The sequence below is a fragment of the Cavia porcellus genome, unplaced genomic scaffold (genome assembly GCF_034190915.1).
Source record: "Cavia porcellus strain 051 isolate PalLab524CR breed Dunkin Hartley unplaced genomic scaffold, mCavPor4.1 scaffold_33, whole genome shotgun sequence".
NCBI classification, from domain to species: domain Eukaryota; kingdom Metazoa; phylum Chordata; class Mammalia; order Rodentia; family Caviidae; genus Cavia; species Cavia porcellus.
Genome location: NW_026947516.1, coordinates 6945578 through 6971010, shown reverse-complemented (window position 1 = coordinate 6971010; position 25433 = coordinate 6945578). Strand labels below are relative to the sequence as shown.

The following is a 25433-nucleotide window of genomic DNA, read 5'->3' as shown; positions in this document are numbered from 1 at the left end:
GTTTTCTGTAAGAGGAAATCACTAAGACAAACCCTTCTGTTGGCTTTCTGAGAAAACCTCCCAGATACCTCATGGGGGTGAAAGGATGTAGCTGCTGCAGAGCTCAGAGCAAATTTATGGACATCGTAAAAGTCTACAATCCTTGCCTTACACAGCAATATATATACATTTTTCTTTTAAAGCTTTCTTCATAAGGAATTAACTGTTCCTTGAATAGTAATTTGAATTCTTTTGAATAGTAAAACCAAATGTCATTTCTTTTCCTGTAACAAGCCATTTGATAGCTAGACAATAATATTTAAGTCTTTTATGGGCTTAATGGATAATGGAGATTAGAACTCTCTTTTAAAATGATCAAATTTGTCCTTGAATAAGAAGATACTGCACTCAAATTACAATTCAATTTGCTTGCTTTATCCAACTTTCCGAGCTGTTTCTTATGGAGTCATTGAGTATTTGTTGTCTGTTTGACAATTTCAGAAATGCTCTTTGGGGGAGAATTCCATTGTAGAAAGACAGATGGTAAACGGTATTGACAAACAACCTATGCTATATAGAATATCAGAAAGATGCGATTCAACAGAAATTCTGAGGGGGCTCAATGTGCAAATTAAGACAACTCTTCCTAAAAGGAGGAAGCATCAGTAGACTGGTGAGAGTGCTGGAAAGAAACCCTGGATTAGGCCAGCTCTCTCTCCTGGTGACCATAGAGGACCTTTGGGAGAATAGCTCAGAGATACAAGGAGAGATAATGCTAGCATTTCTGGAAAGACCTGCTAAAGGGTAGTGGTCCCCTGCTCCCCTTTCCTCTGGGGAACAGCCTGTCTGCATATGGTACAGGAGTTGCTGTTGTTTATACCACAAAGCAAGAGCTTGGGCTGCTATGGTTCTGCCACTTCCTGTTTGTGAAATAATAACATCTCTCATCATGCAAGCCATTTGGACTTGAAAATCATGTCAAGTGATGGAAACCTCTCTTCTGGACAATGAATGGGCTCCGACTGTCTCCACTGCTTTTTCCACTTAACTGGAAATTGGGGGAGAGGGTGAGAGAGGAATGGAGTCATGGTTTCTCTGTGCCTCTCTTTTGGTCAGCTCTACATCTACATTTTGTCTCACATACTCCATTTAAAGGTCAGCAGTATCTATGTCTAAGGAGAGTTTATGCTACCACAAACCATAGGTGATGAATAATACATATGGCAGAGAGAATCCTGCAAGGAAAGTAAGACTTCAAGTTACAAGGATGTCAGTGAATAGATGTTACGATAGTCAAGGGTTGTAAGGAGAACAATTACAAGGGCACATAATTTATAGTATTATTTATAATGGTCACCCAAGGAGTCACATACAAAGAAGGTGCACGAAATCTGTCCACGCACTAAAGACCTAAAAATATCAGCTGAGGGCCTGGATCCCATGGCAATGACCTGTATGAGTTCAGCTGAAAACCCAGAGCCCATAACAATTACCCATGCAAATCTGTCCCACACATCTGCACTGGGAAGCCCCAAAAATTAGCAGAGGAAGCTAGAAAGTCTGTGCTAGTGAGGTGGAGGATCTGTGCCAGCAGGCTGAGGGTTCTGTACCGGAGCCAAGAAGTGATGCTCAAAATAAGGACCACAGCTCCCATGAAAAGTACCATAGCCATCCTCAGTGACAGTTATCAGGGACCTGGCTTAGATCTCCTGTCTCCCAAATGACTGTACAATGAAGGCTAAAATGGATGACATAAGTGGTATGATTTTAGGGCTCCAGAAAGCTCAAAACCCTTTGAGGAATTCAAGACTCTAGGGACTAAGACAAGAAATGTCTCTGGGCAGCCATGTTTAGTTTTTCAAACAAGGAAGGGGTTAAGATTAGAAAACAAATGAAACTGAACAGACCTTGGGAGTGGTTCAAGGATTGCCAAATAACAGATTATGTTTCATTTAGGAGAAGATCTCCATGTTGCATTTCACTACAGGAGTCAAATGCCTGCAGCTAGTTTTTATTTAGTTAATTTGGGTTGGAGCCAGGTGTCCTCAGCTGTGACCTTATCTTGCCCTTTGAGGTGGCTCTTTGTTCTGGCTCAGAACATGCCCCCACCTTGCTGCAGCCCTGCATGTGTGTTCAATTTCTAGTTTCAACAGCTCCCAACAGAATGAGGCTCTGAGCTCCTCTAACAATCAGAACAACTGAGTATGTACCAGGAAATGAACATGACAAACTTCTGGAAATTAAACACATAACTTCCCCTTCAGAGCCAGGAAGCAGTGCTAAATGTGAGGACCAGAGCTCCCCCCAAAGAGAACCACAGCCATTCTCAGTGACAGGGTGCCAAGCTCTTCTGAAGATAACAGCCAAGTTCATATCAGGGGGAGCCAGCATGACGAGCTCCTCCAGGAGAACCAACGGCTCCAAACAGCTACATTGAGGAGAACCCACAATGTTACTCTTCGTCTCCAGGTCTCCTTTTATGCACACAGCTGTCCTCAGGTGGGCCATCCACGCTTAGCTCCATACCAATTCAGTTCAGCTGGTATTTAAGTTGGCCACCAGTTACCATTGCACCACACATGTATCTTCCACCAAAAGCTTGCAGGGAAAAATGAGGAAATCTTATCTGGATGAGAATATATTTCCTAATCCCTTCAGTGTTTTCGAAGGCTTCTCTGTAAAAGGTGGCAGAGAAAACATCTTGTGGCTGATACATGCTTGGAGACATTCAAAATGTACAAAAATTAGGACTTGAAAGGGGACTGGATTTCTCTAACACCACACCCATACTGCTGGCCAGGAGTTTATGCAGATCATGTTAAAATTAAATACTATGTCCCAGACACAGCACAGACCTTTGCCAAGCATCCTGGACTGTTTTAGCATGCGTTATGGCCGGGAAGTGATTCTCTTGAGACTTTGTGTGATGCTATGAATCTCTCTTTGCCTCTCCTTTTGGCAGAACTTTCCTGTAAGCCTGTGGGATTAAACCAGAAGCTGTGATGTTTGCCTTACAGGAAGTCATTGGTAAAGACCAGATCTTGGTGTGATTTCACATTTGTCAGCTAATCTTTTAGGCTGGCCATTATCCAGAAAATGTGAATTTCACAAATCACAACTGGAGTTCACGGTTGGGACAAAGCGAGCTGCCAGATTGTTACAAATCTGTTGTTTCACTCAGGAGATATATTTCATGGTGCAGAATTTAGGTGTTTTCCTTTTAGTAACACTGAAGTGTGGAACCATAAATGTGAGCTAATAGAAGATGGTTTGTGTACAGTAGTACTCAACAGGATTAAGAGACGTATAAAATGAAATCCATTCCTTTCTTCTTATACGTCTCTCCCTTTACTTTGCAGGTAGAAAAATAACTTAGTAGAGATGATTAACGTACATTGAAAAGCCTAGCAACATAAAATAGTATACCTTTGTGAATGAAGATAGAGAAGTGAAATTAGAAGAGTAGAATATGCTATTCTCAGAAAAGCCAAAAGATGAATAATGGTACCTTTGCTGAGAGGTTAAGCTAAACAAGATAACAATAGGATTCTCATGATAAGAATATAACATATTTTATTAATTGAAGTATAACCCCCTGCTCACTCCAATGATACATCAAAATCTCATCTAACCTAATCTCTGTTTCAGATATAATTTAAGAAATTACTAAGGACCAATGGGAAATAAGAAAATTCACTGACCATCTCCATAACACCACAGCTAGTTGATAGTTTTAGGATTCAGCTCTAACAACTTTGTGAATGCTTTAATCTTCTTCCGTCGCAGTGCTGATCTTGCTTGGGACATAGAAAATAACTTCTCTGGTTAGTGTGGAGGAATGACCCAAATTCCAAATGTGACAGAAGTTGTATGTGATGTGTTAATGTCGTTTTAGCTCTTTTAGCCCTTTGCTCTTTTAGCAAGAGCGAAGTTAAAAGGGTTGTAACTAATTTCTGAAAGGGGATAAATGAATGAATGAATAGTTGCATCCTTAGTTGACCTGACAGTGGAAGAACACCGGTTAATCTTAAGTATGTTAGATTACAGAGAAGGTGGGCCGTTTGTCCGCCATTGGAATTATGTGTCAAGCCAGTTTTAAGAACACGTGGGTTTGAGGTCACCCCAGTGACAGCTGGCCAAGTACAAGAACACATGCATTAAATAGAATAAAATTTTGTTATCTGTAAATCGATACGACCTGATTAGGATAGCACAGGGGAGTTTCCCTTTGGTCTTGTGAATCAAGTGAAACAAAGGAGACATAGAGATTACAGATATTAGAGAACGGTTTTGGTAGAGGTGATTAAATAGCCCCACTAATAAAATACATCTCTCTGTTTAAACATAAAATTCATGGAAATAAAAATTACTGGAAATGTGTTTGTCAGTGATACTTTGTGTGGTTCTCTTTGTTAATACTTGCATTACTAACAGCATTATAACCAGAAAGTCTAGAATCATCCAGACAAAAAGCTCCAGAAAGCATGGAAAGGGAAGACATAATTGATCTAAAATGAGATGGAGGTCTGAGGACATTCTTAAGAGGATGGATCATTTTTGTTACCAGAATTTCATGGCCAAAGCCCTGGTAGGGTCACTCTGCCCCAAGCACCAGTCAAGCACTTGAGCGAGAATGGAGGTTTTTCTCAGTTTGGCCGTGCTGGGGTGGGACAGATGTGTCATTGAGGGGCTGACAGAAGCTTTGGCATTTTATGGGAAAAGGGGAAGTTACTTTTCACTCATCATTCATCACTGAGACAAAATACCTGATGCCCAAAGTTGGGAAAGGAAAGGTTTATTTCTTACAGTTTTTGGAGGTTTCAGTCCATACTCAGTTGGCTCAAAGGCAGGATGGCATGGCAGGGCTGCAGTTCATGGCCACTGCAAACAGCAAGGCAGAAACTGGCAAGAGAGAGACACACCTTTTTCCTGCCATTACATTATATGCTGACTCCACTCCTAGGCGGGTGTAGCACTGACACCTTCAATCTAAGCTCTAGACAATGAACCAATCACAAATGCATAATGCAAAAGCATGGGGCTTGGGAGCCACCAACATAAACCATGACAAGAACAAAGGCCAGGGTGGGAGGATTGTATAGCCCGGTTAGATGATCATGGTCAGGCTACGGTCTGGTTCATCTGTATCTCACCATTGGTTCTGCGAGGTGGACCTGGAGAAATTGGTTGATAGCCAGTTCGGTTCCCATGGTGCTGAGTGGGGGTGGCCTCATCATGAAATGAGTCTTCAGGGATCTGCTTTCCCTAGAATCCCAGGTGCCTGTAGGTTTGGGACAGTGACCTCCTAGGTTTGGGACAATGATCCTCCAATTTTAAGTGCTATGCAGGGTGTATAGAGTGAGATGTTAAAAATGACAGTTGAATGTCCCTGTAAATCGTGAAAATGCCTTTTCCATCTTGTTTTCCTCAATCTAGAAGGGTGATAAGACAGATTAGGTAATTTGAGAGCTGATATACCTCATATTACCAATTTTTAGACAGATGCTTGCTAAGTGGTTAACAGGCCTGTGTACAGGGCTGAATAATAATCTAACCCAGACTTTTGAGCTATCAAAGGAGACAGATACAGACTGAAAGCAGAGCCATCAAGGTTTTACTTGCTTTTGTTCACACATCAGGCACCAGCAAGCCCAGCCTCTAAGTGTCTGTTATGTTTTATTACAGGAACCAAAACCCAGTGATGAAGAACCCAGCCTCTCTCTGAGGTTGGAAATGGGTTTTCCATTCTCTCTCCCCTTTAGTCTTGGGTTCCAGTTGGTATTATTTACTATGATGTTTTAGAAGATGTGGAATACTCCACCAGTGACATTAAATATTTAAGGCTCAGAATTAAAAGTTTCTTAATTCTGAAAATGTCATCTTCTTTGGGCTCTTTCTCAAGAGATGGAGCACTGAAAGAAATCCAAGCATGTGTAGCTGCCCATGTTGTGACTAAACACATTCTCATTCTACACCCCACATCATTTACCCACTGTGAGTTGGTTTGGATATTCTCCGTGGCTGATTAGAAGTCTCAAAACATTTTCTTTAAATATGGAATCAAAAGATGTGATATTTTCTTCCTCTCTCAAGGTGCAAAAATTCACATTTATTTCTACCAGGAAATTATGTGAAAGCATGTAATATGACTTAAAATAAAAAGCCCATCAATTAAGGCAGGCTGCACTGGCTCTGTCTTCATATTTTATCTGGCCACCGTGATAACTGTATCAGGGTATGGGCTCATTTGCAGTCTTTTGAGATATCTTGGAAGGAACTGGATATTTTGGAATGTTCCTTTTAACGATGTTTGTTGAATACTTGTTTTGAGGCCACGTGTGATTTAGCAGTACTAAAATAAACAAGATTATTATCAGGGCTTATGGAGCACCTGACTGGGAAGGTGAAAAAACAACAACAACAAAAAATGCTTCTTGTCTTTCTAAGGGATCTTTTTCTCTGTCTGGACAGGTGGATGTGATCCATTACAATGCGTCTTGTTGGATTCTGTCACATTCCGGCGGTGCCCCAAAGAAATGAAATCTGAACTTGTGCGTTGGGGTCCCTGAGCCCCACAGTGACAGGATTTGCTTTGATTCACGGAAGCATGGGTTCCTCATCAGCTACAGATCTGGTAAATTCATTGGCTTCACCCTTAAGGGTCAGTGTTTCCTGAAACTCTCATTCTGATTCTGCACAACCCTTAATGTTTTCTCCTCTTCCCATAAAGCCTTCCATATTCTCCAGCCCTTCTCTGAGGTTACGTGTATTTGTGCTCAAGAGGATTTTTTTTTTTGTACTGGGTATCGAACTCATGACCTAGTGCTTGCCAGGCAAGCACTTATGCCGCTGAGCTAAATCCCTGGCTCAAGAGGATATTTTTAAAACCTATTCCTGTGCAGTCCTTGTTGGCTCTTGTGCCCCGAACCCCAGAAAACTAGAGTCATCTGTTTTGTAGATGCTGCTAATGATTTCTAAAGAGAAAAGGAGAAAAGGAATAAGGAGATATTTTTCTGGGCTTCCGGAGCCCACTGTTCATTATATGAGAACCTGAGATGAACCAGGGAATGCTGAAGTCAGGCTTTATCAGAGAGAGAGGGGATGACAGCTAGCTTCACCTATCCAGAGGCAAGGCAGCTGCCCCATGGCCTGGCTTACTGAAGTCCTCTGGTGGACAGGACGGAGGGTAGCCCTTTAGCAGAGATGGCAAACCTTTTGCCTAATGGGTCAGAGCCTAAATATTTCAGGCTCTGCAAACAAAAGCTCTGCCTCCTGCTGGAAAAACTGCATAGGCCGTGTACAGGCTGGTGACTGTGACTGCATTCTCAAAAAGTTGTGATTTTTTTAGACTCTGAAATTTGAATTTAAATAAAACCCATAAGTAACAAAATCTTTTTTTTGATTTTGTCCCCCACGTCCTTGGCCATGACCATTAGAGAAGATAAAAGCCATTCTTAGTTCTTGGACCATTAAAAAAAGAGAGAGAAAAGAAGAGGAGGAAGAGGAGCCTGGATTTGGCTTTCAGGATAGTTTGTACATTCTTTAGTTTAATGGAAGAAGAGGAGGAGAAAGGGCAAGAAGTGTGGTAAAGATGGGAACAAAGATAGGTAAAGATGAGACAATGAAAATCGTAATTTTAAAATTGTACTTTTAAGAAAAATTTTAGTTACTCTAGGTTATGATGCTTTTTTCTCATCCAGGGAACTTCACTCAAAAGAAAAAAAAAAAATGCTCCTAGTCTGAAAGAGGCAACAAGCCGGTAAATGAGGGGTTCCTGCCACTCTGCTCCTCACTATACCTTTGGGTTGGGCCATTTCCTTTCCACTATCACATGACACATCCCCTTTCTTTTGTAAAGTGGGCCTTTCCCCTGTGAATGGGCCCACAATTTCACCTGTGAATTGAAGAATTCAAGTTGTAGAGCTTCACAGATTCCACAGATTTCTGCCTCTGACAACATGAAATCAGTTCCAGACTATTAGACACTGCCCTTAGGGGCCCCCCTGTGGACTCTCTGAATCTATGTATCCTTTTTAGTTGTAGTAAGCTAGTAAGCTTCTTTATCCTTTTTTCAGATAGCTTGAAGATTCTTTTTCTAGAGGATTCTTTTTCTTGATAAAGTCAGGTGAGCCAACAGTCACCCCCAAGAGTAGGGTGAGATGAGTTTTCTGATCTCCAGTTTAGGGAACCTCATCAGATCCTGCTCAGTAACAGAAGAATGGAGGGGGAGGGAGAAAGGGAGGAAGAAGGGGAGGAGGCGGCAGAGGAGAGAGGTGAGGAGGAAAAAGGAATCATGACATAGTCCAAGGTCATCGTAGTTCTACAGGCAGCTGACTTAGTTAGAAAGATTGCAAGCAGTCAGACAGCTGTGCAGTGGAATGAGCCAGTACAGAAGACCTGATACCTTGCAATCTTGGAAGAGACAGATATTTCCTATGGGCCAGGCCTCAAGATGAGATAAATCAGATGCACCCACATACTTCCTAAGGATAAGCACCAGGAATTGATATTCTAAATATGTATGGATCACCTTGAGGAAGCCAGGAGTCACCATCCTAGCTCCCTATATGAAGAGTCACTGCTCTATATTCATGCCCACTTGTTACAGGACTTGCTTCCTCATTTGTCCCCAATTAAATCAATTTTACCTGAACAGTTAATCTTACTGATTGACCATACCTCTGTCCCACCTGATGCCCACCTTATGAGTTCACATGTTTTCCCCATTTGGAACCCTGCCTCACCTTGTGGTTTTGCTCTGTAAAAGTTCTTAGAAAAGACCGAGTCTTTGGCAACCCACTCAGGATCCCTTCTGTCTCTCTCAGACAGAAGCTTTCTTTCTCTCAATAAATGTATTCTGCTTTAATCTCTATTCTTAAAGTTCATTCTTCGATTTTACAGAACATGAACTTGTACTGGACAGCTAGTAGGTGGAGGGTTTCATTCCCCTGTATCAATAGGGATGACAAAGCAGTAGCATCCTGGGCCTTATTTGCTATTGATAAAAACGTGATTTGTGTTTACTTCTGGGGCCATCAGGTATTTTAGAGCTCTTTTTGCTGTGAATTATAACTCTTCTCTTGGGCCTGTAGTTGGCAAATAGGTAACTAAAACAAAGCTTGGTCTGTATTTTGCAGTCTTTCTTTCTTTTTTTTTTTTTTTTTGCAGTTAAAATTTTTTTTTTATTTAAGGAGAAAAGAAAAAAAAACAGTGAAAGGGTACAAGTTATACAGATTTACAGAAGAAACAAATGAACAGTAGGAAATCACTAGTTAATGGATTACATATTGCCATCTTAGAAATAATTGATCAAGTCACAAAATTAAAGCTTGTAGAGTGGACATTCCAACAACGATACTGCAAACAGTTCTGTTCAATGATCCAATAAAACTCTGTGATATCATTTTCTATCTTATACACTTAAATATACATGCAGTTATGTAGTTTAGAGCACTTTCTTTTCCTCTCTTTTGTACAATGACTATTACACATTTTGGGTTTCATCGCTCCCACGGTTCTTATTGCTTTTTTGGAAGAGAGTAAAACCAAATGAGACATAACAGAACAGAATCGGTCAAGTCAAAAGTGTGGACATAATAGATAATATAAAAACATAATACAAGGTGATCAACAATGGTTACCATAATGCCTCCCGCTATCTCTAATAGAATTGCCTATATCATTAGTTATAATACAATTGAACAAAACAGTAAAGAACAAAACCGACAAAACCAAACCATTGGAGACATTGTAGGTGTTCAAAAGTAGATAAAAGTCAATGAGAATGGGCGTTATAATGAATCTCATTATCTTCACAGCTGATGCCTAAGCTTTCGAACCTGATACTATCCAGCAAAACAGAATAGGGGAACATCAGTCAAAAACAAGATGGTGAGAGTAATACAGGGCTTCAAATCGAGATAATAGAAAGTCAAAGTGGGTTACTATATTATATCCTGCTATTTTTTCCCTTTAATTAAACGGATAAAAATAAAAAAGTAAATAATGGAGTGGAGATTGAGAAAAAAGAGGGCATAACAGCGAAACAGCACAGATCAAAACATAACCATTTAAGCAGAATAGTGTTTCACCACCAGATAATTCCGACCCAAAAGTAGTTACCATATTGACTCTTTCCTTGAAGTCCTTGAGTACAACTTCGTATACTGTAGCATTAAGTATATCAAAACAATGTAAAACCATTTAAGAGAATGACAGCATTACAGAGTATTTAGAATCGACTAACAGAAAATGAACAATGGTTTCTGTATAATCTCCTTGTCTTTAAAGGGTTTTTGCTTATACTATCATACATAATAAAATCCAATAAGATACAACCTGTTTAGACCATTGGAGACAGAAGAACAAAAGCTAGATGAGACTTCAAAACAAGATGATACTAAATCAGTATTACTTATTAAGATGTCATTTTCTCCAAAATAGCTGTTCCTATCATCCAATCTTCTCTGTCTCATTTCTGTTGAGCTCTTTTTCTGTCAGTAGCTGTCAGTTTGTCTTCTTCATTTTGTTCTCTGCTCCATTCGTTGTGGCCTCCCCGCCACTATTTCTGGGTTCTTTGTATTTTTCTTTTTTTAGAATATCCTGCAATACCTTCTGTAGGGTTGAATTGGTGGTTGCAAATTCCCCCAGTTCCTCTTTATCCTGGAAGCAGCTTGTTTTTCCATCAATTTCCAGGGACAGTTGTGCAGGATATCTCAATCTTGGCTGGAGATTATTATCTTTCAAAGCTTGAATTATTTCCCCCCATGCTCTTCGTGATTTGATGGTTTGTGCAGAGAATTCTGCTGTAATTCTGATGGGTGTTCCCTTGTAAGTGGTCTGTTTCTTGTCTCTGACAGCTTTTAATATTCTGTCTTGTATTGAATTTCTGGAATTTTTATTATTATATGCCTGGGTGTTTCTCTGTTAGGGTTGTAGGTAGCTGGGGTCCTGTATGCCTCATACATCTGAGTATCTTTACCTTTTGCTAAATTAGGAAAATTCTCCTGGATTATTTCTGTAAGTAGTTTTTGTAGTTCACTTGTTTGTGTCCCTACTTCTTCTTTTATGTTCTTAATCCTTAAGTTATGGCTCCTCTTATCATCTTCTTGTCTTTGTATTATTGCTGTTTGTTTCTTTGTTATTTTTAAGAAGTTTTTCATTTCATTTTCCCATATTACAAGTCTGCCCTCCATTTCAGATAGTCTATCCTTAGTTTCTTTCAAGCTGTTATGCCAGTCTTGGATAGACTTCTTAATTTCTTGATAGTCCCTTTGAACCTGCTTCACGTACTCTATGCTTTCTCTGTTTTCTCCATCAAACAATTCTCCCCTCTTTTTCTGTTCTTCCATTCCACCATCTGTTTTTTCCTGGGTGGTGCTTAGCATTTCTCTAACTATTCTGCATACTTCTAGCTTCAGGTCGTTGATAACTTCATTCCTGAATTGGTCTATGAGACTCTCTATATGCAGTATTTCTTACTATAAATTGTGGTTCAAGTCTCTTTGTGGCTCTGCATAGGGCCTGTTGAACATGTAGGCTCTGCCTGGGAGCTGGCCAGATAGAGTCAGTTAGCTGGGAAGTTGTGTGATTCTGTCACAGGCAGTTGAGCTAATTAGAAATATTACAGGCAGTCAGACAGGGCAGGGCCCTCAGAGGAGCCAGAGCAGAAGTTCAGATAACTTGCAGCCTTGGAAGAGACAATCACCTCCTGCTATGGGCCAGATCTCAAGACAAAATGCAAAGCAAATACAACCACATCCTAAGTATCCACAGTCCAGATAGTTCTCTGTTACCCTGAGACAGTCAGGAGTCTTCTCCCTACAGGAAGAGTCCCTGTTGTTAAACATGCCCGCTTACAATGTGGCTCACTCCCTTATTTGCTCCTAATTTAGTCAATTTTACCTGAGCAGTTGATCTTATTGGTTGACCACACTTCTGTCCCGCCTTATGCCCACCTTGCAAATTCCCAGTTTTTCTTATATTTGACTCATTTAACTTCATGATTTTACTCTATAAAAGTCTCTTGAAAAGACAGAGTCCTTGGTAACCTGTCTGGACCCCTTGTGTCTTTCTCAGACAGAAGCTTTATTTCTCTCAATAAATATATTCTACTGTTAACCTTGGTTGTTCCTAAAATTCATTCTTCAATTTTAGAGAACATGAACTTGTACCGGACATAGTAGGTCAGAAGTTTCATTCCCCTATATCAATGCCATCCCTTTCAAGTGTTAGGACACCAAGACAAGAGGGTCTTTCAGTTACAGAAGCCTCCAGCCACTGTCCTGGACCCATGATCACCTGGATTCTAGGAAAGGCAGAGACCCCACCTGATTGGGACCCCCACCCCCCCAAGATAGCCCTTTCCTGGAAATAAATTCATCCCTCAGCCATAAAGATCCTAGACCTGTGGCACTAAGACAGAGAAGACTATGGTCAGGTGGACCCCCCGGGCAGGCCATCACAGCATTTCATGTTCCCAGAGTGTGGACACTTTAGAAAATGCTTAAGGAAAATGTGATTACTTTTCTTGAACCCCAGTGTGAATTTGCACTGAATGGATTGAATGTTAAGAAGAAAGCTTACTGAGATCATTGTGTTGCATTCCATGAAATGTGTGAAGCACATTCTCTACTCTGATGATGGTAGGAGCATGAAAATTTTTCTTCCTTCCATTACCTCAAGTAGAAAATCAAATGGCCCAACCATTACATATAAAGGCTATATAGTTTCTTAAAATAAATACATCCATGTGCACATGCATATGTTTTTCTCCCTATCATCTATCTGTTTTAACTCAGACATTACTAGAGAGTGAATTGTAACCTCCCAGAAATTAGTATGTTGCATCGAAATACCAATTTCCTGTCCATCAGAATTTGTGTGTATTTGGAGATAGCAGCTTTAAAAAGATGACTGAGTTAAAATTAAATCACTGGAGTGTGCAGAAGCCAGCATGACTGGTGTCTTTTGAGAAGAAGAAATTTGGACACAGGTAGAGTAGGTATGTCATTCAAACATGAAGACAGAGAAAGTCACCCTTACTCCACCGTGATCTTAAGTTTCCAATGCCCTAATAAAATAAAATAAAATAAAATAAAATAAAATAAAATAAAGTAATTTCTGTCATTTAAGTCATACAGTGTGTGGTACTTTGTTACAGCAACCCCAGGAAATCATTGCCAAGGGTTTTTTGAGAATGCTGAGTTCTGGAATATGTTCACTGTTTATTCCTTCACATCTGAATGATAATCTTGCTCTGTGCATACTGTATGCAAATTTCTTCTCATAAAACCTCCAGTGCACATTAAGAGAAGTGTAGACATTCCAGTACATTAAAAACTGTCACACTGCTCTCATGTCAGTAAGAAAGCTACATCAGCAGGTTAGATGATTTTTGTTATTGTTACTTGGCTGATGCACATGGGTTTTTATGGAGAGAGAAAGCCAAAATTACTCAGATAACTTCCAAAGGCCATTTAGTGTAACTGATGAATTATATGCCCCTTGACCTCTGGTTGCTGGAGAAATGCAACAAATAGGATCAGTCCATCTCTGTCTATCTAGTGCAAAACATCACTTATAGATGCTGTCTGTAGTTTTCTTTGAAAGTGATTTGTAATCTTTATTTATACCTTTTTGGTATAAATAATGAATGGAAGTTATACTGCCAGTAAATCTGTGAAAAGTCTTTTTCAGCATTAACTCATGGGGCATAGGAAATAATTCTGCATTTGTTGGGTTTACATATTTTGGTGTGCTTGGGAGAAAACTTGTGATGGTGTGAACACTGACGAAGAGAGATGGTAGTGTGATAACCACCATCCTTCACCCACCCAAGCTGGACGTGTTGAGCACACTTGTAATCCTAGCATTCTAGGTGGCTGTCAAAAGAGGATCACAAGTTCAGCCTCAGCCTGGGGAATTTATCAAGATACTCCAAGAAAAAAAAATGTAAGGCCTTGGGTTTGGTCTCCAGGAACAAATAGACAGAACAACACCACCACCAACCCAGAATCACCAATGCACACATTGCCTCTGTCTTGTAAATGTTTTCTGAAGAATAAAATGATAGCCAATTGTGTAGCAGTTAGAGTTTAGTTATTAAGTGTCCCTCAGAGCAAGACAAAGAAGGCTTAATTACTAGTCTGTGGCACTACTGAGCAGAAGAAACTTTAAGAGGTGCCTGCTTGTGGGAGGAACCTAGCTCACTGATGCATACCCTTGAAAGGAGTATTGGAACCCAGCACCAGCTGCCATGAGGGGAGGAGCTATATTATGGCCCCACCCCCGTGATGTTCTGCCTCTCCACATTCCCAGAGTAATAGAACCAGAATCCATGGACTGCAGCCTCTGAAACCATGAGGTCAAATAAATCTGTCCTCCTTGTAAGTCTATTTCAAATGCATTGTCTCAGCAGTGGCAAGTTGACCAACAGGGAAATTGGGTCACATGATACTCATGTATTTGTCTTGAATGTCTTTTGGTAAACACTTGAAAGTTGGGAAAAACAACTATCTTATACTAAAAAATTGTCTAACTAAAAAAAGCCTCCACATCCTGAGCCATGATACATGATAGATGGACTTTCATCTTCCAAAAGCTGTGAGCTGTGAGCTCTATTCTTTATAAAGTCAACAGGTCTCTGGCATTTCATTACAGTATTGGCAAGCAGACTAATACTGTAGGAGAAGAAAACCAACCCATTGTTTCAAAGTGTGTACCTGCAACAAGTCCAAAGAGATTCATAAACTCCACTGCGGTTGTGTAAAGGTAACTTCCTGAAACTGCAAAGCAAGCATATGAAAATATTTCTGATAGCTCCACCTCCACATAGAAGTCATACATACTGTGAGACAAGTCCAACCTTTCATGTAACACAGATATAATGAGAATTATTACAGAGACATCCAGTGGCTTCAACAGTGACAAGGCGGAAGACAATGCAGTTAATTTTGTTTGAACTCCAAATAGAAATACATGACCAAAACAAGAGAAGAGATTTCCCAGACTGCACTCAGTGGTGAATCAGCTCACTAATGCACTCTTTAGGTACAACAATGAGAGACTATAAAAGCAGACCTTCCTTTCGCTAACAGCATTCCCATTTCTCCAAGGATGAGTGTTGACGGGAGAATTTGAGTGAAGGTCAGTAACCAACACAACAGAAGACTGCAGGAGGCCTATGTTTTATTTTAAAATATTTTTCTTTGTCCCAAATATAGAAGATATTGCAAAAGGGAGAAAAGCTTTTGTGAGCCTTTCATTCAGAGGTCTGTTGTGCTACAAATACCATTAAAGACTATACTGTCCTTACTGAGCTTTTCTGGATAATCAAGGTATCTAGGGAATTTTTGGAAGTTCACTAACTCAGGATGAATAACAAGGAATTTGGGGAACCACTTATTCTTAACAGTTTTCCTACTCTGGTGTCTTGGTTACTTTTATCTCATTGCTGAGACAAAAACACCTGATGCCCAAAATGAAGGAAGAAAAGATGTATTTTGCTTACAATTTTTGGATGTTTCAGTCCACACTCAACTAGTTCCAAAGCAGCCTCCAAGCAGAGGTGCTGAGGGGCAGTTGTTCACCGCGGCTACAGGTAACAACAAAAATTGGAAAAAGAGGAAGTATACCTTCTTCCCTCCTTCAAATTGTATGCCAGCTCCCCACCCATGGGTGGTGCAGTACTCACACCACCAATCCTAGCCCTAGACAATGAACCAATCAGAAATGCTAGACTCAGCCACCTCTATAACTGCATGAGGCTTGGGGGGGGGGCATCCAAGCACAAACCATAACATCTTGCAAAGTGGTGTACCACTTGCTATGGTTTGAAGATACATATCCCTCCAACATTTATGTATTAGAAGCTATAACTCAGAGTGGTTAATATTTGGAGGTACCCTTAGGAGATGAATAGGTCATGAAGTATGCTCCTTCATGAGGAAGTTAGGGGCCTTATAAAAGGGTACTGGTATTGCTCCTTTTCTTATTTTTTTTATTTTTTTTTTTTGTTTTGTTGGAACCAGGAGTTGAACTGAGGACCTTGCGCTTGCCTGTCAGGTGCTAGGGCATTGAGCCATACCCCTAACCCCTGGTGTAACTCTTTTTCTATTTGCCTTCCTCTATGTGAGCCACAGCAAGAAGACACCACATTAGAGCCAACAGCATCCTTCAGTACATACTGGATCTGCTCTAGCCTTAATCTTTGGTTCTGTATGAGAAATATATTATTCCTCAGTTGCTTTGCTCTCATTGCTGAGACAAAACATGTGACACCCAAAATTAGGAAAGGAAAGGTTTATCTGGCTTACTGTTTGTGGAGGTTTCAGTCCATGATCAGCAGTCTCCAAGGCAGGTTGGCCTGGCACAGGGGCAGCAGCCAGCAAAAGCAACAAGTGCAACAGCAGGGAATGGCAAGCCTCTTTTCCTACCTTATATTGTACCCAGGCCACTCCTCCTCCAGGGTGGGTGTAACACTCAGAAAATCTTGTGCCCTCCTCTTGCCCAGGAGGAGGATATTTACAAAGAACCCTGGCTCTCTGCCCAGTCTCTTAGTTAAACATCTCAAGTGGACACATTATATCAACCATAACACATTCCTATTGTTTATTGAGTGTTATTGGTTTATTGTGTTAAAGCAGCACAGAGGGAAACACCCTACCACACAGTAACTACCACAGACACCTGTGCACCATCGTTTTTCAGTTGAGGTGGAGTAATTGAGTTATCATCAAGACCTGAAGGCTCCCCTGCTCGTGATGGCTTGGCCTTCTGGGTGGGAAGACTTGAACTTGACAAGAGAATGAGAAACGGAGATGGAGGGAAAGCCTGCTGTCATCAGTTGGTGTGGCTGGCTAAGGAGTAAGACAGAAGTGCACTTGAACATCTGGCAAGATCTCCAAGCTCACCTAAAGATGGAACTCTCTCTGGCAGTCCCTGCATCCACACTGTCTCATTCATTAGTTTTGCTCTCACTGAGCTCAGTGGGCTGAGTTTTCTGGAGTTGGGTAGCTCCCATCCTAATTGAGTTCTGGCGCCATTGTTATAACAAAGTATGTTGTGCATGCTCTAGGTGATTGTCATATCTGAGCTTAAAAGGCATGATGCCACATGTGTATGTGGAATAGAGCTCAAATCCAAAGCCTTTTACCCTAGAACATGTACCCTTCAGGGACTTCTAGTGCTCAATTCCTACAGGTCACCAGATGGCATCATGTGAGATTGCCTTAGTCTGTTTTCTGTTGCTATAATGTAATACCTGTGTATGGGTAGTTGTTAAAAAAGAGGGTGATTTAGCTGACTGTTCTAGAACTGTTGCTGTAGAAGTCTGTGATCATGGTTCTGGCCACTGTATTCGGTGAGGGCCACCTTACTGCCTCATAAGGTGGTGGCCAATGTGACATGGGCCATGAAGCCAGCATCAGAGTGAGCTCACTTTTATAACAGACCGAGACCCACAACAACCCATTGATATGTTAATCCATGAGTGGCTTAATCCACTCGTGAGGTCAGACTCTTGAAAACCACCACCTGGCAAAAGTCCCACCTTTGAATAGCATTATTATGTTTTACTTTTTTGCTACTGGGAATCGAACTCAGGACCTTGCACTTGCCAAGCAGGTGCTGTACTGCTGAGGTATATGCCCAGCCCCCATGAACATGATTTTGAAGAATAACATAAATTTGAGAGGACACATTCAAATCAGTGCAGAGGGGGCAGATTGGACTGACTTTATTCAGCTGTTGGTAGAGAGATTATTATTGCTATTTACTAATCCATTTTGTTTCAGAAAACCATTCCAATGATTTGTAGTACTGTTCCATTCTGTTGCTGTGTATTTCATCAAAAGATGACATTATCTTCAGTGGATTATTTGAATATCCATTTTGCAAAGATGAATGAACAGTGAAAGGATCAAGATGAGTTCTGATAAAATTATAATGCCTCCAAGAAATTAAGAATCAAAAGCACACCCTTGGAGTCTCCTGGCCTTATCAACACTTTGGCTTTAGTACTGTAAGATTATTTTGGATCTCTAAGAATTTTTAAGACAGTCAATCTGGTTTGTTTTAAGTCCCAAGTTTTTGGTACATCAGCAGTGGGGAACCAATACTGTCCATTTATTTTTCACTGCAGTCTCTATTTTCACAGAAAGATTTATGGAGATTTAAAAAACATTTAGACAGTCGTCTTTTGTCTAAGATACTATTTTCTAAATTATAATTTATTTAAATGCTAGGACCCAGGACTCAGTTGACTGCAAATTATTAAATATATTATCCGTTCTCCCAAAATGTGATTGGAAGCAGTATTTTATGGAGGAAAGCATGGACTTTATGATCCTGGCTCTTCCACACAATGTGTTTTTATAGAAAATATTTGAGATTTGTTCCTAGTTTACAGCAAGGAGACAGAGATGCTTCTCTTCCTTCCACTCAATGGATATTAAATCATTCCTGGGGTTTTTCCTGCAACTAACACATTTGTACTTTTACAGAAATCATACTAGAGATATTAAAGATAAGGTGCTAGTGCATGCCATATGTTAGTGAGTGAGAAGAGATGAAGCACAGTTTTGCTTTGGTCGTTAGAGAGTTCAATGACATTACATTAAGAGATAAATGTGGAGATCTTGGAGCTGTCTCTTGCGTTGTAGTCAGTGTAGCTGCTCAGGTGTTGACGTGATAAATAGACTCCTATAATATATTGATATAATTAAATATGCATGTGAAATTGACTGTGATGCAGACTTACAGTGCTCTTTTCTGATTTCTCCTTCACCCTTTTTATTATGTTCAGGTCTCTTTTTTGCATAAGGAATTATTTTAAATGTCTCACCTGTGGGCTGTCTTCTTCTTTGCCATCATAGCATACTCTGTCCACCCACCCTCTCAAAACTCTAGTCCTCTAGACAATTTTCAGGAAAGAGCCACCTGCCCTCTCAGACCTTACCCCGTGACTTCTGTTGAAAGCATGTGATGGACAGGTCACTCACCAAAATGATGGTGATTGAAACAGTTATGTAACACACATCACATTTGTGGTTATGATAGAAACCACATATATGCATGAGAAGCTTAATACGAGGGATGCTAAATGTGTATCTCCAGCGCCGGGACTTGTGTGAGAGTGACTGTTGCTCGTAAGCAGGCTCTAGCCATCAGATCGACAGGAGAAGCCTCTATAACTTCGTACTACAGCGTCCAAACCAGTCTCGTATCTGAGACATTAATGTGAAAACATCTGTTTCCCTTTTGCTACATGTTCTTGTAAAGCTTTCAGAATCTCCGCAACAATTCTGTGAGCAATCCTGTTGCCTTCAGGTCAGGGGAGTAGTTATGTGAAGGCATCTTAGTACCATGGAGACTAGAGAAAGACCACAGACCACGCAGAGTTGGAATCCCCTCTCCGCTGTACTAAAGACAGCTGTTTTCACCACCGTAAGCTTAAGACCCCATCAACAATCTTAAAGCAGTACAGCAGAAGACTAGCTACCATCCTTTCTGCATCCTTTATCATTGTCTCTATGCTGTAAATGAGCAAGCCCTTCCACATAGACTTAAGTTCCCGCTTGCAGCTCCATCCTCTGTCCTAAGCACCAGCCAGAGTACCTGCACATACCAAGGTGGGAGGCCTCCATTTTGCCCTAGCTCATCCTTCATGCATTGGTGGAGATTTAGGGTACCTAAGGCATATCTGGGCAAAGGCTCAAAGCAGGATTGATGAGTACCAGTATGTATGTAATTCTTTCATGTATCCTTGTGGTATGTCTGATACGATATTTTAAATCTAGTAGATGTGTAAAAATACATGTTCATTTATTATCCCAGCTAAGCCGTAGATACCAGAGGAAACTCTAGCATTTCAAATAGGCACCTTGGCCAGCCGTGGTGGCTCATGACTGTAGTTCGATCACTCAGGCGGCAGAGGGAGGAGGATCTCTGTGAGTTCAAGGGCAGCCTGAACTGCGCAGTGAAACCCTGTCTCAAAAATATATATTTCTTGAGTTCTTGGCTATTCATAACAGCTGATCTTACTATAAATTCAATGATATGCTAAATATTGCTTGACTGTTGGTGAGTTAACACTTATGTAAGTTAACATTGTTCTGGTTGTCTTGGATAATGTTATGTCATCCCCCGGTTTATGTTGATGACTAATTCTTTTGTTCTTGCCATTCTTATGGTAATGCTAATGGTGTCTCCAGAAGACAAAATAAATTAATCTATAGGCACCTCAGTCCTACCAAAGACTAATCGTGGAAATCATTTTAGGTTTTCTCCTGCAACTTTCGCCTCTTTACAGTTTCTATCACATTACTTTAGGCATGCATAGCCCATGAAATAACCCACTCCAACTTATGCAAACAGTCACACTGGTTATATTCTTAAGTACCCAGGTGCCTAAATATCATGGGACTATTACCCAAACATACTGGAAACAAAAGTTCTGAAAAGCAAATATGTCCTTCGTTTGCAGAGAAAGGGTCAGCTGCTTTGAAGTTTGCTTGGTCTTGTTCCATAAGCTTAGAAAGTGTAATGAAAGGCAGCCCTGGCAGAAACTCAAATTGTCAAATACAAGATAAAAAATTCTGTGTGTGTATGTATGTATATAGTTACTATATATGTATATTACTATATACATATATAGTAAGTGGAAAAAAAAAGCAAGCACCTAGTTTTGTCCACTGGTTTTCCATTTTGTTTTTACCTCTGCTGTGTGTTTAAACTCTATAACTCTGTAATATTCCTGTACTGCAGCTGACAAAGCAGCACATGAGAGAGTTGCCACAACATCAGCAGATGGTAGGAGGAGGACTGTTACCAGCTCCTCTGACTTCCAGTCCAGTGCATGTTCTGTTTCACCTTGGTTATCAAATTCTGGGACCCATGGACTCTTCAGAATCTGTAGTTGACCTTCCAGAAGGTCATGGCGTCCAAGCGCTCTATGTACATGTCTCTATTTTTTGCCTCAGGGGAAGCGAATTGGTATTTCCAGTTTGTTAAAAGGCTTTAGAACCTTTGCAAACCATCAGAGAGAAAAACAAACAAAAAAACCCCCACAAAAACAAAACACAGGCAATGGATACTATGAAGCCTGTGACCATTTTTTATTTAAAAGCATTCATATGCCTCTGCTAGAAAATGCCTTCAGAACCTTTTTTCTCACACTAGTTCCATATTAATTTTTTACGATGGCCACACGGATAGCGCTAATGAACAGGTGGTGCTACGTCTTTAGTTACATGCAAATGTGATGCGTGAATTGTGCAGTCTTAAGCAGCAGTTAGCCAGGATGAAAATCACAGGTGACATTTCTGTCTCTCTGAATACAAGGTTCTCTGTCGTAAAGGGCATTACCCAGAGACTGCAGCAGCCTTGAAGATGTTCTCCCTTGCTGTTCAGGACAAAGGCACCGGCTGGGGGACTGCCACACAGCAATCACGGGTCAAGGGCAGCCTCTGGGTTGGGAAGTGTGCATGGCTGTGTGAACCTGCTGAGCCAAGAGAGAGTGAAAACAATCAAGACAGGACTGGCCATCAAACTCATGACCTTGCTCTTGCCAGGTAGGCACTGTGCCGCTGAGCTGTACCCCTGACCCCCAAGAGAGGAATCTGAGAAATCTGTGTATCTCAGAAATAAAGAATCTGCAAACTGCTCACACCTGAGAGAGAAACTGGGCTATGCATGGATATCAGAGGAGCAGGGCAGTGACTGACTGGCTGACTGATGGGTCAGGTGGTAGTCAGATCACCTCGGAAGATGGGGTGCTACCTCCTTTTCATTTCAGACGTTAAATGCATAACTCAAAAGAGATGACTGCAGCATCCCCACCCAAAACCAGCAGTAGGAAGCCCCCTCGCTACCCCAGCCCCCCACAGGGGCTGCTGTGTTTCCTGTCTTTGCAGCTCTGCACTCTCCAGGGTTAGAGCTTGGGTCTCTAAGGACAGCGCCAACTGGGCAGGAGACAAGCAGGAAACCTGTTCAGAAGAAGCCACACTGCGGCCCCTGCGTTTCAGGGTTTTTGCAGCATCACCACCTCAGGCTTACTCAGCAGAGATATGGGCCAGCCCACAGTGTTGGGGGACTGAGAGGAGTGATTGCCTGTGACCCAAATGAGCAGGCACAGCCGTCCTGGGTTTCAAACAGTGGCTGGACCCAGACCCCCCAGGGATGAGGACCTGGGCCCTTTCCTCAGTAACCCCTGATCCCTGGCTGAGACAGTAGCTGGGCTGGGGAAGTAGAAGAGTCTATGCAATGTCCCCTGGGCTTTTCTGCAGAGTCCGCCAGAGAAGAAGCCTCAGGTGACCTGGAATTGAGATGACCCCAGACACAGGTGATGGGGAGGGGGTGGACCCCACTGTGCCCCCATGTTGCCCTTGGAGGCTGCTCTCCGAGAACTGTGGCTTAGAGGTGGGTGCTTTGGGGTGGCTGGGGCTTCACAGCGGCATGAGCCACATCGTGGAATGCTGGGCCAGAAGGCCAGGCATTCAGATCAGCCCAGAATAATGCTAACGGCCCGCTTGCAGGCTGTGTGCTGCAGGTTTGCACTGGGCTGCATTCAGCTTTGCTTTCTCTGTACTGTTTGTCTGTTTCTTCCTCCCTCCCTCCTTCCTCCTACTCTCTCCTCTACCCCTCCCCTCCTCCCTCCTCTATTTCTTCCTCCCTTCACCATCTCCCCCCTCCTCCATCTCCTCTCCTTCTCTTTCCTCTTCCTCCATCTCCCTCCTCTTTCTCCATCTCCATCTCCTCCTCCTCCATTTTCTCCATCTCCTCCTCCTACACTTTCTCCATCTCCATCTCCTCCTCCTCCATCTTCTCCTCCATCTCCTCCTCCTCCATCTCCTACCCCTCTTTCCTCCTCCTCCATCTCCCTTCTCTTCCTCAATCTCCTCCTCCATCTCCATCTCTTCTATCTGTATTTTCTCCTCCTCCATCTCCTTCTCTTCTATCTCTATTTGCTCCTCCTCCATCTCCTACCCCTCTTTCATCTCCCTCTTCTTCCTCCATCTCCTTCTCCTCCATCTCCATCTCTTCTATCTCTATTTTCTCCTCCTCCTCCATCTCCATCTCTTCTGTCTCTATTTTCTCCTCTTCCATCTCCTCCATCTCCATCTCTTCTATCTTTATTTTCTCCTCCTCCATCTCCTCCTCCTCCATCTCCATCTCTTCTATCTTTATTTTCTCCTCTTTCATCTCCCTCCTCTTCCTCCTCCTTCTCCTCCATCTCCATCTCTTCTCTTATTTTCTCCTCCTCCGTCTCCATCTCCTCCATTTTCTCCATCTCCATGTCCTCCTCCTCCATCTTCTCCATCTCCTCCTCCATCTTTTCCCTCTTCCTGTTATAAGGTAATGAAACTCCCAACCTACTATGTTTAATATGAGTTTGTGTTCTGCAAAATCAAAGTATGAATTTTAGGAATAACGGAGGTTAAGAGCAGAACATTTATTGAGAGAAAGAAAGCTTTTGTCTGAGAGAGACAGAGACAGAAGGGGTCCTGAGCAGGTTGCCCCAGACTCTGTCTTTTCTAGGGACTTTCATAGAGTAAAATCATGAGGTTAGATGGGTCAAAGGTGAAGAAAAATAGAAATTTGCAAGGTGGGCATGAGACTGGACAGAACTGTGGTCAACCAATAAAATTATTTGCTCAGGTAAAATTGATTAAATGAGCAAACGGGGGAGTGAGTCACATAGCAAGCAATTGGGCATGCTTAACAGTGGTGACTCCTCCTGTAGGGGGCAGGATGCTGACTCCTAACTTCCTCAGGGTAGTAGAAAAGTATTTGGACTGTGCATCCTTAGGATGTGTGTGCATTTGCTTCACCTTTTGTCTTGAGATCTGGCCCACAGCAGGTGACAGTCGTCTCTTCCAAGGCTGCAGGTATCTGAACTTCTGCTCTGGCTCCTTTGAGGGCCCAGCCCTGTCTGACTGCCTAGAATATTTCTAACTAGCTCAGCTGCCTGTGACCTCTTCCATCGACCTTCACCTTCCTCCTCCTCCTCTCCTTCCTCCTCCTCTCATGTCCTCCTCCATCGATATCCTCCATCTCCATTTCCCCCTCTCTTTCTTCCTCCTCTATCTCCTCCCTTCTCTTCTCCCCTCCTCCCTCCTCCATCTCCTCCTTCCTCCTCTTTTCCCCTCATCCTCTTTACACGTCCTCCATCTCTTCCTCCAGCCTCTGCTTCCTCCTCCTCTCCTTTCTCCTCCTCTTCCTTCATGTATGTTGATTCATAATGAATGCTTCTTCCCTGTTACATTGCACTGTGGGTTTCCAAAGACCGTCATCTGCAGTGCATTAGACCTCTAAAAAAGCTTTAAGAAGAGATTCTTAGAATAGATTTCTAATTCTTGTTGGCTCAACTTTTTCAAAAGCCCTCCCGCTTCAGCATTTATCTGTATGACAGCAGATTAGACTAGATTTAGCTACAATATACTAGGTAAGGGTAGATTGGATTGTAGAGATATTTTGTTTATAGCCCATAAAGTGTATGGACATTTAACCAGTAACATAAATAGGTGAATTGTTTTAAAGCAAGCTAAAATACACTATGCTGTGTTTTGGTGAGTTCTTTGTATGTGAGATTCATTTACCTCTTGTCTAGTGAATAAAAATGCCAGGTACTATTGAAATTGACTTGATATATTTTTTTTCCTGCTTTAAAGGGAGGGTTTGTGTTATCTGTTATTTAGGTTTGGTATATGATGACTTTGCTGTGGACATTTTCATAAAGTGATTTGATATTTTGTTAACTAGAAGCTAAAGATTTATTTTTGTATATTTTATGTTACTTCAGTCAGCGTTGTAAGCATAAGTTCACTTTGAACAGGCTTGCTGTGACATGAACCGAGCTCTTCCTGTAGGGGGCAGCGTCCTACAATAAGAGACCAAATCTGTGTCCTAACCTCTTACACATTTATTATTGGGCTTTCTGATTTAGTATTTTAAAAATTTATTTGCCATCGTGTGGCAGCAGATTTGCTTGTTAGTGACAATATTCACCAGAAACTGATCTTATTCCTTTATTTTTTTAAGAAAATGTTTACTATGGTACATTAGAATTACTCTCTTCAGTATTAAAAAACACTCAAGTGGTAAAGTAAAGCCTTAGATTTCTGAAGCTCATGCTTTTATTATTATTGTTATTATTATTATTTGGCTTTGCAAAAGCAGAAAGCCAAGCGTTTTGTGGGCCGAGACGCTGGGAGTGACGCCTGGCTGTTCCATCTCATACTTGCTAGATGTCCACTAGAAGTTCGTGTTCCCTAAAATCGAAGAATGAATTTTAGGAACAACAGAGGTTAAGAGCAAAATATATTTACTGACAGAAAGAAAGCTTCTGTCTGAGAGAGACAGAAAGAGTCTTAGCGGGTTGCCAAAGACTCTTGTCTTTTCTGGGGACTTTTATAGAGCAAAACCACGAGGCGAGGCAGGTCCAAGGTGGGGAA

At 41.5% G+C, this 25433-nt stretch overlaps 1 long non-coding RNA gene across 14 annotated transcripts in view; it reads left to right on the top strand.

The window, feature by feature from the left end:
- Positions 1 to 25433, top strand: part of LOC106025929 (uncharacterized) — a 228737-nt gene that overhangs the window by 34700 nt on the left and 168604 nt on the right. For 12 of the 14 annotated variants that reach the window (XR_010045440.1, XR_010045436.1, XR_010045439.1 and 9 more), the window contains exon 3: positions 6451 to 6613. This is a non-coding gene — a long non-coding RNA (uncharacterized LOC106025929). Of the gene's footprint in view, positions 1 to 6450; positions 6641 to 7679; positions 21552 to 25433 lie in introns of all 14 variants that reach the window. The other 2 variants (XR_010045447.1, XR_010045446.1) reach the window with 2 other exon arrangements.